Source organism: Hetaerina americana, unplaced genomic scaffold (genome assembly GCF_022747635.1).
Source record: "Hetaerina americana unplaced genomic scaffold, ioHetAmer1.1.p SCAF_425, whole genome shotgun sequence".
Lineage (NCBI taxonomy): Eukaryota > Metazoa > Arthropoda > Insecta > Odonata > Calopterygidae > Hetaerina > Hetaerina americana.
In genome coordinates this window covers 18,677-32,126 of record NW_027287014.1, presented here as the reverse complement: position 1 = coordinate 32,126, position 13,450 = coordinate 18,677, and positions in this window count along the sequence as shown.

Here is a 13,450-nt window from a genome sequence, read left to right as displayed (position 1 = left end):
GCGGTTCAGAAGTGGTCGTGAGTCAATCGAAGATGATGAACGCAGTGGCAGACCATCGACATCGAAAGTCGGTGAAAAAATTGATAAAGTAAAAGAAATGTTGGTCAATAACCGCAAATTAACCATCAGAGAAATAGCGGAGGACTTGAACATTGCCTATGGATCCGCCCAAGACATTGTGGTTAATGATTTGGGTTTCCGTCGTGTAGCATGCCAAAAGACCTCAATTTCATGCAAAAAAGAGACCGTGTTGACGTCGCAAAAGACATGATTTGCGAGGCTGAATCCGATCCCACATTCATCAAAAGGATCATTACTGGAGACGAGACGTGGGTTTATGAGTACGACACGCAATCCAGACATCAGGCAAGTGAATGGCGTTCACCAAATGAGCCGAGACCAAAAAAACCACGTCGTTTTCAGTCAAAAAAGAAGGCAATGCTGACGGTTTTCATGGATTACAACGGTGTAGTGCATCATGAATTTTTGCCAGAAGGCCAGACAGTAAACAAAGAGTATTATTTGGGCGTTATGAGACGTTTGCGTGAAGCAATTCGCCGAAAGAGACCAGAAATGTGGGCAGAAAACTCGTGGATTTTGCACCATGATAACGCACCGTCGCACAGTGCTATCATTATTCGTAATTTTTTGACGAAAAATGCAACAAATACCATCCAACAGCCACCGAATTCACCTGATTTGGCTCCCTGTGACTTCTTTCTGTTCAATCGAGTTAAAAAACCATTACGGGGAACGCGTTTTAGCAGCCGAGAGGAAGTAATGGAAAAATCGCAGGAAGCACTGATGGACATACCGAAAACCGAATATAAAAAATGTTTCGAGGATTGGATCAAGCGCTGGCATAAGTGTGTTGCAGTCGATGGGGATTACTTTGAATGGGACAATATACATTTAGATGAATAAACTTGTATTTTTAATTTTCTGAATAAATTCCGGGAACTTTTTGATCAAGGTAGTATGTTTATATATAAATATATACATATTTATATAGCTTGGACAGTAACAAGCAATATAAGAACATATAAAAAGAATACTCACACGTTATTTCTTAATAATTTCGACGGAATTTAGCTCCGTCTTCCTCGGTAGAAACAATAGTACTGGTACAGTACTGGAAGTACATTAGTACTATTAATATATATATATAGTACTTAGTAGTAGTATATAAATAGTAAAAATATAAATAATATATATAATTTATATAAATAGTACTAATGTACTTCCTATTCCTACTTTCTATTAATAGTACTAATGTATACATATATATACATGATGGACAGAACACAGATTTGGAGTCCTGGCAACCGAGGGGCTCGGCCCAATCAACCGTGTGTCGTGCCCGGCAGCTGGGGAGGCAAGGCTTCCGCGGTCGCCATCCCACGAAACCCTTGCAAGGGAAAACCAGCAGCAGCAGGACAGAAGACGCAGGAGAAGAAGACCAAATTAGTTAGAAAAGGAACGTGGAATGTTAGGACAATGATGAGGACAGGGAAATTGGAGAATGTTATGCGAGAGATGGAAAGGGGAAATATAGATATTTTAGGCCTATGCGAGGTGAGATGGAAGGATAGCGGGGATTACTGGAGTGATAATTATAGAATAATATACAGCGGCGGGGACGTGAGCCAACGAGGGGTTGCCATAGTAATAAATGAAGAGGTAGGAAGAAGCGTAGTAAACATAGAGCAGGTAACGGATAGAATACTTCTATTAGAGATAAAAGCATAACCGACGAACTTGGTTATTATTCAAGTATACATGCCACGGAGAAACCATAAGGAAGAAGAGGTTGATGGGATATATGTTCAGTTAGAGGACATAATTGAGTCTGTTGCTGCAGGGAAACATTTGATAGTGATGGGGGATTGGAATGCGATGGTAGGCAAAGGAAGAGATGGTGATGAGGGGGGTACTAGGTTTTGATACGAGGAATGACCGCGGAAAGAAATCAATTGAGTTCTGCAGGAGACAGGGGTTAGTCATCACCAACTCTTGGTTTAGACACCACAAAAGACGCAGGTATACATGGAAAATGCCAGTTGACTCAGAAAGGTATTAGCTAGATTATAGCTTTATATATTTACATATATATATAAAACCATAAACACAGTAATGATCCCGAAGGGAGGCTTAGTAGGTGATGGTAGAGATCACCCAGTACTAAGCCCTATACGGCGTGTGAAAATTCACACATCAGGGTAGGGGGGCCAGTTCCTTTCCCTGTGCCGGTTATGGTTTCCCAGGAAGACCTGGTCCCCGATAAATCACGTTAGCTTGGGTGGAGCTGCAGGTGCCCAGAGTGCTTTGCCCGGGAATCGAACCCTCGACCCTCCGGTCAGCAGTCCAACGCTCTACCCACTGGACTACCGCGAGCCATATATATATATATATATATATATATATATATATATATATATATATATATATATATATATATATATATATATATATATATATATATATACATATATATACACATATGCATATATATATACATATATATACATATATATATATATATACATATATATATATATACACATATGCATATATATATATACATATATATACATATATATACATATATATATATATATATATATATATATATATATATATATATATATATATATATATATATATTCGACTCAGGGGCAATGAATGTGACCTCCTCCTATGGTATATATCAAGTTTCCACCGAGAAGGCCTTTCCACCCTCCAAAATGTTATTTGAGGGCGCCCTACTATCACAGAACCTTAGAGCAGATTTCTTTTTAAAGCCATAAAGTTTCATTTTAGCACATAATTCTTTCACATGTAGCAATATCTTCAATCTGGGGACCCACGAGGTCTCTAGGTGATATTCGAATCTCGAATTCGTTGCACGAATCCTGATTCGAAGCCAAGAAATCCGATTTATCCAGAGCGAGCACAACTCACGTCCATTACCTTGCGGTTACAGGTATTTTCAATTCCGCTCGCATTTAACTACAAATTTTTAGGTACTTAGTATGTACGCAACTATTGGTTACTTAAGCATTGATTACTTTTACTTCATTATCACCTGTGAAACAGATAAAAGTGAATACGATAGTTTTCCCGTATTTATTACATAAAACTATAAAAATGCGTACAATTTTATGCACGTTCAATTTCAAAGTAATTGCAATTTGAGGGAAATGTTCATCGTAAAAGCAAATTTTTCGTAAATTCCACGGTTTGGCTCCTTCTTTTTCAAGCCTATACTTATTACACAAAATAAGAACCGAATCGCCAAAACAAAAACAAACAATGGAAATTACGAAGTTTCATATCTTTCTCCGAGATTTAAGTAGATCAAAAAACGTTATTTCACTCCACTTTCAATCAAATTCTAAGAAGCTACGAGAGATGCCGTTGTAGTAACTTTTAATGGAGATATCCACAAGTACCCATTACAATGCAGCAATTTCAAAGTGTATTTCAAATCAATCACCCTGACCGGGATATCCTTCATAGCCCCAACATTTCGGAACGCCGGAGAATTTCTAGTCCGCTTCGAAACCAACCTCCCTCTCACGTTACACGCGAGCTGGAATGTGTTTTTCTGTTTTATGCTTACTCTCGGGAGAGTGCGATAGACCATTGCGTGGTCTTGGAAAGGAACCATAAAGGAAGACGAAGGAACCATAAAGGAAGACAGTTTCCTTCCATACAAACATACCTACCCAAAATGTATAGTTTCCGTCAAAATCAACTGTTGACTGAATCATTTTCGTGGAAATTAAAAAATTACTCCGCTATTATAACCCGCGTAACCCTTGAAATTTATTTTCCAAACAAATATACAGTTTTTAAATAAATCTATTCTCCCCGAAAGAGGAACAGCGCATTGATCGTTGAAGTGGATTGAAGGGTAGCGGGCACAGGTCCGGGATGAGAAAGCATGCCAATTTCGTATTCAAAAAAGTTTTTGCTGACATCCTGTCTCGATAAGAAAGCCGTGTGGGAAAGGCGTTCCATGAGTCACTTGCGGTCCTCATGCGATGCGGCGCACTGTGGGATCGCTGTTTTCCTCGTAACGCTTCTTCCGGATTACACCTCAGACGGACGGGTGGGGGGGGGGGACGGCGTGGCCGAAGAAACGGGGGAGGGGTCGCAGACACAGATCGAAGTCCCTTCAGTTGACTGAAGACGGCGATTTGAGTGCGAGGGGGCAAGGCCACTTTGGAAAGCATAAATCATCCTTCTTCAAGAAGACTGAAACCAACAGGCCGATCATTGAGGAGGGAAACTCTGAAGATCCAAGAGGTTTTTATGAACTACTATTTTTATCTATCCTGTCCATTTTCCTAGGATATTAATGCCTATCCCTCATATCCCCGAATTTTGGCTGTTCACCATCCCATGAGTGCTGGAGTGTTTGCATCATTTGGACGAGTCTGCATTTGAATTTAATTCATTAAATTAAAAGTCTTTAACGATACGGGAAATGCACTCAACGCAATGAATCCGAGGGAAAGTTATCTGGTAAACGTATAGCATTTAACGTCAATGAGTTGCCAAGAGATTTACGGAGAAAAATCATTAATTTTAAAATTAATTCAAATTGGACCGAAGTTCTCAATCGGTCATTGGATATTGTACACAATAATGCTTATCTGGAACTAATATTCCGCCACAAATATTTACTGCTTTCCCGGAAGTGGAAATTTGAACACGCCCTCGTCAAATGGTCACACAAGAATTAGTCATTCGTGAGGGGTGCATGTAAGAATCATTTAAAATTTTGAAGACACGCTCTCTTTAAAAGGGGACACGCGGCGTTAACCTGCGCTCCGGGTGACTTTGCTTAAGCTACTGTTAAGCTAGCATTTTCCTCGCCTTCTTGGAATAGCCCTCTCTTTCACGTGGCGGTTCTCCTTCGAAGTGCTCTCCACACAGCAGCCCAAGTGGAGATCGGGATAGCACTAAGAATCCTGCCATTTACGGTCGGATTCGAACCTAAGCCCTACGGGGTGGGGAGCCAGTGTAATAGCCGGCTATTCCGATCTCCATGGCAGGGGAGATTCTTTCGTTCTGAAAGCATAATGTCACAAGCATTTCCATAGCAGAAGAATATCCTCAAGTTAGTGCGGCCATAGTAACACGGTTGAGATTTCGGATTAGGGAAGTCAACCTTCGTGGGAAGTCACAGGCACGATTCAGTCATTTATGAGGGGTGAATTTTATATTTCTTTCAGTGTAATTTGGTTTGTGGACTTGGTCCATAAATTATCAATTAGCAAAGTAAAAACGGATGCCCAAATGATTTACTGAACGTTAAAAATAGTTGATTATATGGTACAGCGACAATTCCTGTGTCTCTCTCTTAAAAAAAAATAAACTGATATCCAACGTTACAAGCCACTCTTCATCTTCGAATACTGTTTTCCTCCCTTCATCCCGTCCTACACCCAATTCCTGCCTTTTCCTCGCTTACCTGACATTCTCCCCTCCAATTTAGTCTTCAACATCCCATAGCCAATCAAAATGTCCTGCATCGATCTTTCCTGCCTCATTTAGATTTATCCCAGCAATCCCCTCTCCTCGCTCACCATATCCAGCACCTCCTTATTTGTTTTCCTTTCGGCCCACTCCATCTTTTCCACCCTTCTCCAAACCCACATTTCAAAAGCCTCCAAGTTATACCTATCATTCTGCTTCAATTACCATGTTTCGCCCGTTTCGTTAAAAACTCTTACAATAAAACGAAAAGCGTCAATGAAATGCTTCTGGAGTTGGGGTGGGAATCATTAGAAGAAAGACAATTCAATTCTAGGTTGATCTTACCAAATAAATTCAGATCCGCATGTTTCAGCATCGAGGTCTCGCAAATTATTTGCACTCCAACATACGTTGGTCACTTGGATCATGTATAAAACAGTCCGGAAATATATGCCAGAACTAGCAGACTCAAGGACTCCTTCCTACGGACTATATGGAATAATACCTGCAGGGGTATAGACAGCGAAAATTCCACTTACCACCCTCAGCGTCTAGGGAATAATTAATAGTTCTACTCAATGGCATTCACTTTAACTAATCTCGTGTGTTTTGTTGTCAAAACAATTAATGACCGAATTTGAATACCATTGAAATATGTAGTGCTCTTTAAAATATTGCTTCCTGTGCTTTGTTTGTTTTTCAATTTCCCCTTCCATCCCTCGTCTCCCCCTCTCTCTCTCTGTTTGGGGGGCCTTCCCGCTACCTACAGCATTGGGTCACATTCCCTACCTGTGTCCTTGGGGGAGGAGACCGTTGCATGCCCATGCGGTGGTAGAATTCCGCCTTCTTACTTTTCAAATTCCAGCTTGCTCGTTATTGGATAAATTGTTAACTGCATCCTAAGGTGCATTTGTTCGTTAGTTGATAGTATATATATATATATATATATATATATATATATATATATATATATATATACTTGCATGCGTGTAAGTTGCAAGGGCTTTTGCATGAATGGTTGCGCCACTGTGGGCGCAGGTTTGCATGGATGTATTGATTTTGCATGTGGTTTCATTCAATTTGACGGGTGGTGACCTAACACCCCCCGCCACACGCCCTTGCGGCGGCTTGCTGGGTATTATGTAGATGTACATAACTTTTTCGAAGAGCGAACAAAAAATTCCATTAAATATTACGTTTATTTTATAATAAAATAAGTTATTCAATGTTTTATAGGAAAGAGCCATGTCTCTTGCGCGACATTTATTGATGGAGAGTGCTTCGGATAATTGGCGTTTCTTATAACTGACTTTCGGGAGATCGACTCTTTTCTCCGGAAAATAGGGAACCTCGTGAAGACTGCAACCTTTTTAATAAGGGCCTACGCTTTTGAATGTTTCTGAACCAGGCTTTCCTCATCATTTGACTTTTTACGCCGCAAAATTCGATGGTCTCTCACCGCGACTATTTCTTGTTCCTAAGTCTGGCACCCATGCTTCGCCAATCACTTCGTCCCGATCACGCCATTTCTATCAGGTGTTTTCATGCGCAAAAATGCCATTCCTCCAACTGATCCGATTGGGCTCTCAACTTCTTCCTCCTCACTCTTCTACTTCACTCATCGATAAGTGCGCTTGATCTGAAGCTAAATGTTTTTTCAATGTGCCTTAATATCCCCCAAGACTAAACTATCGTTCACTTGTCAATATTGAATACTTTCACTTGAAGAAATTTGTATCGTAAGTGCACGAGTCATCAGGTGACGCAACATATGCCTACACATCGTACAGGTATATGAGGATACCTTTTATCAATCACACTTCGATTCGAGATAAATAGGTGGCGCTTAGTCTGTGTTCATCCAAAACTACCTTACATCGTAGATCACCCAACAATTACCATTGCAATACTATATGCACAGGTACGACTGGTTGGATTTGGCATTTCGAACGTTTTGAAAATTAGGTTGGCGCTCTTTCCAACATTAAATGCCTCGGCAATGATAATCCAAACCGAATACGAATCGGTTATTACCTTCCCAGAATTTTCATGCGCTTTCTTCATATTTTAATTTTTATAAGAATCCCAAATGATAAAATATTTACCATTGGAAAATAAAATGTTATAATTAAATTGACGGCGATTAAGCAAACAGGTGCGGTATTTATTGCAGGTCTGCTTCTTTTATGGGCAGCGTCAATTAGACCTTCGTCCTTCAACGAGTGTGAGTTTCTCTCGCGGGTAAAGGATTGGCAGTAAATTCAATAATTACGATATTTCACATTCTATAAAAATCACTCTCTGTTCCCCAAACACAGATCTCTGCGAAAAAGTTATTTTTGTTCTTTTTGTATCTGGTTTTCCCAAGACTTAAGCATGTCAATGTACAATGTCACGTAACACACGCAGGATTAAACTCTTGGTTTTTATTGTAATCTGCTCTTTTGTAGAGCTGACGTATTCGGCAAGTCAACCGATGTGTGGTAGACGAATTCTTTAGCGGGTCCTGCTTTCTCCATGCAAAAGCCATGCCCATTATCCCATATATCGCGTCCATTGCAATTTTCATCCAAACTTCTGCAGTGTTTTACTGTGCTCACAAAAAGATCGAAGAAAATAAAAGCACACCGTATTTTTTGCGTGCATACGTGAATGTTCCTGATGAATGCAATTTTGCGCCCTACTTTGATGCTCGGTTTTTGGAGATCGCCAGCGCATCGAATATCGCATAAGCGTCGAAACGTCGAATTCTGGATGCGTAGATTGGCATTCAACACAAAGGATTTGACTCATAAACGAGACCGGTGGAATTGTGATTGCGCAATACGACCGCTCGCGCTCAAGACCACATCGATTACGGCCGAGTTAAGTGCTTGAAATGCATTGGCCTCAACATACGTCATCCGAGCGAAGTCGATTATTTCGATCGACTTATTTGGCTCGAGGTAGAAATAAAGCAGGCGATAACGCTAACGAATCGAAATCCAGGTCGCAATCGATTCATCTGTCACTTTTTGTGGTGGGGAAGTTTTTGCAATACCCAAAACACAAATTAGAAAACAGAATTTTTTTATCTGTGATGTGACAAGAACTATTAGGAGAAAATGGAGGAAAATTGCCAAAGTTTTTGAAAGGATTCCGAATAAAGTCTATCGCTTCAGGTGAGGCGCGATCGACATCCACAATATTCTCAGATAGGATTGAAACTAGAAGAAATTGAAGAATAATAGAGTACCTAGCTCGTGCAATTTTTGTTCTCATTTCAAGCCACGTACGATAATATTGTTGTAAATGTTCACGATACAACCGCAACAGTGTTTCTAGTCGGTTGGGATAATTTCAATGGCCCTCCCGCGAAACATCGAGTTATAATTCCCTCGAAGCTATCTTCCACTGCGCCTTACTTTGAACGCGATGCCATGTCTCCAAGACAAAAAAAGACAATCATTGATATGGCAAGCAACGATCTATTAAAATAGATTGCTTATGTGTCGACTATTCGTTAATCACACTTGAACTTCCATGTATTCTTCGCAGCGGGCAGGATGTCGGTGATAAGGATTGGAGGCGTAATTAAGTGCGAGTGCGAGTGCGAGTTAAGGGCAAGTGCGAGTCGAGTAGGAATAGTTCATGCCCGATGTTTTTTCGGTCCTTATGCGACTTTTTTACAACCTTGAGGTGGTGGAAGGGCTTGTGCGTTCCGATGACCCCTAGAGCTGTGCTGGCGGGAGAAATAATAATTGCTCCTGGTAGAGTCACCCATGCCAGATAGGTCGAAGGTTAGGAGCCAGACGAAAGGTAGTCCACGCAGCTTCTGTTCCTCAGTGAGGCGGCTGCAATGGCGTCTGACCCCAGTGGGGCGGCCAGTAAGTGATGGTGTCACGTTAAAACACTATTGAGGAAGGTAACGGGAAACCACCTCATTTATCATTCCCAAGATTGAAATGATCGTCAACACAGAGAATGAGAGACAACACGAAAACCTTGCAAGGGAAAACCGGCAGCAACAGGACAGAAGAGGCAGGAGAAGAAGACCAAATTAGTTAGAATAGGAACGTGGAATTTTGGGACAATGATGAGGACAGGGAAATTGGAGAAAGTTAAGCGAGAGATGGGAAGGGGTAATAGAGATATTTTAGGTCAATGCGAGGTGAGATGGAAGGATAGCGGGGATTACTGGAGTGATCAGTCTAGAATAATATACAGCAGCGGGGACGAGAGCCAACGAGGGGTTGCCATAGTATTAAATGAAGAGGTAGGAAGAAGCGTATTCAACATAGATCAGGTAACGGATAGATTATTACTAAAAGCGATAAAAGGAGAACCGACAAACTTGGTTATTATTAAGGTATACATGCCACCGAGAAACCATAAGGAAGAAGAGGTCGATAGGATATACGATCAGTTAGACGACATAATCGCGTGTGTTCCTGCAGGGAAACATTTGATAGTGATGGGGGATTGGAATGCGACGGTAGGAGAAGGAAGAAATGGTGATGAGGTGGGGGACTACGGATTAGGCACGAGGAATGTCCGCGGGGAGAAAGCAGTTGATTTCTGTAGGAGACAGGGTTTAGTCATCACCAACACTTGGTTTAGACACCACAAAAGACACAGGTATACATGGAAAATGCCAGGTGTCTTAGAAAGGTATCAGCTAGATTATATCCTTGTTAGACACAGGCTTAGGACCAATGTGATAAATCCCCACAGCTTCCCGGGAACGGATGCGGACTCCGACCACAATTTAGTTGTTATGAAATGTAACGTCCGTTTAAAAAAGATAAGGCAGGGGCGGCGGGTTAGAAAATGGAACGTAGAAGAATTAAATGGTCTGAAAAGGAAGTTGTACCAACAGGCGGTAGAGAAAATCATGGAGGATTTTAAAGAGCTAAGTACTATCGAAGAAAAATGGGAAAGTATCAAGAAAGGGTTGTCTAAAGCCGCAAAAGACACTATTTGGAAGCGTTAACGCGAAAAGGACTAGGAAACCATGGATCACGGATGAGATGACTACAAAGATGGATGAGAGGAAAAAATGGAGGAATGTAAACACAGGCAACATGAAGTATGAAGAGTAAAACAATAAATTGCGGCGGGCAACAAATAAAGCTAAAGAAGCATGGTGGAAGACGCAGTGAGAGGAAATGGACAGAGAAGAAAACAAATGAGGAAGTACTTGGTATGGTGGGCGAAGAGAGGGGTTCGTTGGGAGAAATCCTATGGAGGCAGGAAAAGTAGAAGAAGGGGGTATTGGCCGGCAGTGGCATGTTGAAGGCTGTAATAGAGGGGAGAATGTTAGGCAAACGAGGAAAGGGAAGGAATAGTATAGGGATGTACAGGTAGGACGAGGGGATGAAGGGAGTAATAAAGTACTCAGAGATGAAGGGGGACTTGATGTAGAGAGGATACTGCATTTTGTGTCTCCTTGCTAGTCGCATGCACTAACACTCTATCAGGGCTTACGAGAGGTTTCCCTCTGCGGCAGTGGCCCGCCAATCACTCACTTGCTTGGGTATGCGAAGACGCCTTGACCCTTGCAAAACTCACTCACTCACTCACAGGTCTACCGTGGAATTTCTTCCGAAGGATCAATGCTGCTTAGTACATCCAAGCTAGAGAGTGCGTGATTATTTTGCCTTTATTATTATACGTGTGACTGACAGGCCACTGGCGCAGAGGGAACCTCTCCTAAGCCCTGATTGAAGGTGAGTACTTGTGACTAGCAAGGATCAATGCTATATAGTACATCCGAGCTAAAGAGTGCGTGATCATTCTTTCGTTTATTATGTTTCTTAATTTTATTTCACTACGTGTGATTGGTGGGCCTCCTGACGCAGAGGGAAACCTCTCGTAATCCCTGATAGAGTGGGATTGTATGCGACTAGCAAGGATCACTGCTGCATAGTACATCCAAGCTAGAGAATGCGTGATTAATTTTCACTTTTTTAGTATTCAAAAATTTTTTTATTATTCTAAATTTTACTACGTGCGTTTGAGTGCTTGAGACTAGCATGGATCAATGCTGTATAGTATATCCAAGCTAGATAGTACGTGATTTATTTGCAGTCCTCCATTTCATTGTTCTAACCGTTTGCGGTATTTAAATATTTCAATTATTTTCAGTTTTTTACTATATTTATTGTGGGTCTTATTTTCAGTTAATTATTTAATTTTATAATTTTTATCGATTTACTGCTTGTATCTTCTCCAATTTCCCTCACCCATCCTTTGCCCATTTATAAGAGTACGGCTGGGGTGGACTCTTCCCATTATATTTATACGGCCGTAGTTATCGTTCGCTTTGTACTAAATCTAAGTTTATTATCGATACTGCAACCGTGCGTCTCAAGTGGCTGACTGCCATAAGACTCCACAGAGATAACATAATATATGATTTTTCCAATTTTTCGATTATCTTTTAAGAATGCAATACCACTTCAGCATTTGAAGAACTCAACTCAAATACAGTATGAATGCATATTTTGTTGTATTCGGACACATTTTTGCCCCTATACGAGTCCTAGTACATCGGATTAGACAACGACGCCTCGGCGCCTTTTGCCAAGAACATACGAGTGTAGGCTGCACACATGCTTATAGACCACAAACAAAATGACATTTAGAAGCACTCCTGGTGGCATTTAGAAGTAACATTCCCCCTAAATACGCATGCGCAAGTTTGAGGTCGTTACATACATCCAGTGTATTTTGAGAAGCGGAAGTATGGATGGAAGTGCTATGTCAACGCGAGTTGAACAGCGTGATGTTATATACAGCTGTCTTCACCTCATCGTCCGAGGTGTAATGAATACCCTTGAGGTGTCTCTTGAGTTGAGAAAAAAAAATAAAAATCGCCAGGCGCAAGATCGGTGAAATAAGGAGGGTGTGGAATCTGTTCAAATTTCCGGTTTCGCGGAACCTCTCCAGTTGCGCGGCGCGAGGTGTGTGGACGAGCGGCGTCATGTTGCAAGATTACGTTGGCGCCAGGCTGCTGCCTTCAACACGACAAAGTCGACCAATATGGCTTGTGATACGCTTTTTAGTGATTCGCCGGTCATTTTGAATCAACTCTTCAAATACGAGTTTGCGAAATTTATCGTCTGTGGCAGTGATCGGACGTCTACTGCGTGCTTCGTCAACAATTATGTCTTTTCCAGGCTCGCAACCACGAAATTTTACCACCCATCGATTTACAATAGACCTATCAACAGCATCGCCACCATAAACAGCCTTTAAACGATGACGATGAATCTCAGAAGGAATCACTTTTTCAGCAGTTAAAAATTCGATAATAGCACGCTGTTTGACTTGCGTTGACATAGCACTAGAACACGTCTCGATACTTCTGCTTCTCGTAATACAATGGATGAATGTAACGACCTCAAACCTGTGTATGTATGTTGAGAAGGAATGTTACTTCCACATGCCACCAGGAGTGCTTCTGAAGGTCGTTTCGTTTGTGGTCTACAACCATGTGTGAGTGAGTTAGTTTGCAGCCCACCTTCTTACTGCTGAGGAGTGGTTTTCTGACCCCTTCCCCCATTCAGCCGCGTGCCGTGTGAACCGCCGATTGCCAATGGAGGGAGAATGAAATGGAGGCGACGGAATCGAGCTGAGGTAGTGGTTCACATGGGAAGTGCTGACGGCCGTCTATCCGGAAACGCTGATAGCCGAGCATAAACAATGACAGAGGAAGGAAGATACTATATGCCAAGGAGCGTCACCGCATCGTGTCCTTACCACGGAGGAGGTGGCGTTCGTAAACAAATGTGACGGAGCGAACTGCGCAATCAATTGAAGCACGAGAGACCGCATCTCGTGATCGTACTGCGTTCGCTTCGGAGGGAGAGGGCATTTGCTCAACCACGAGAGTAGTCGGTCGCGTCCAGCACACATCTCGAATGTTGGACCGCGAATTGGCAAAATTCGCACCTTCTGAGCTGGAGAATTGACCACTGCT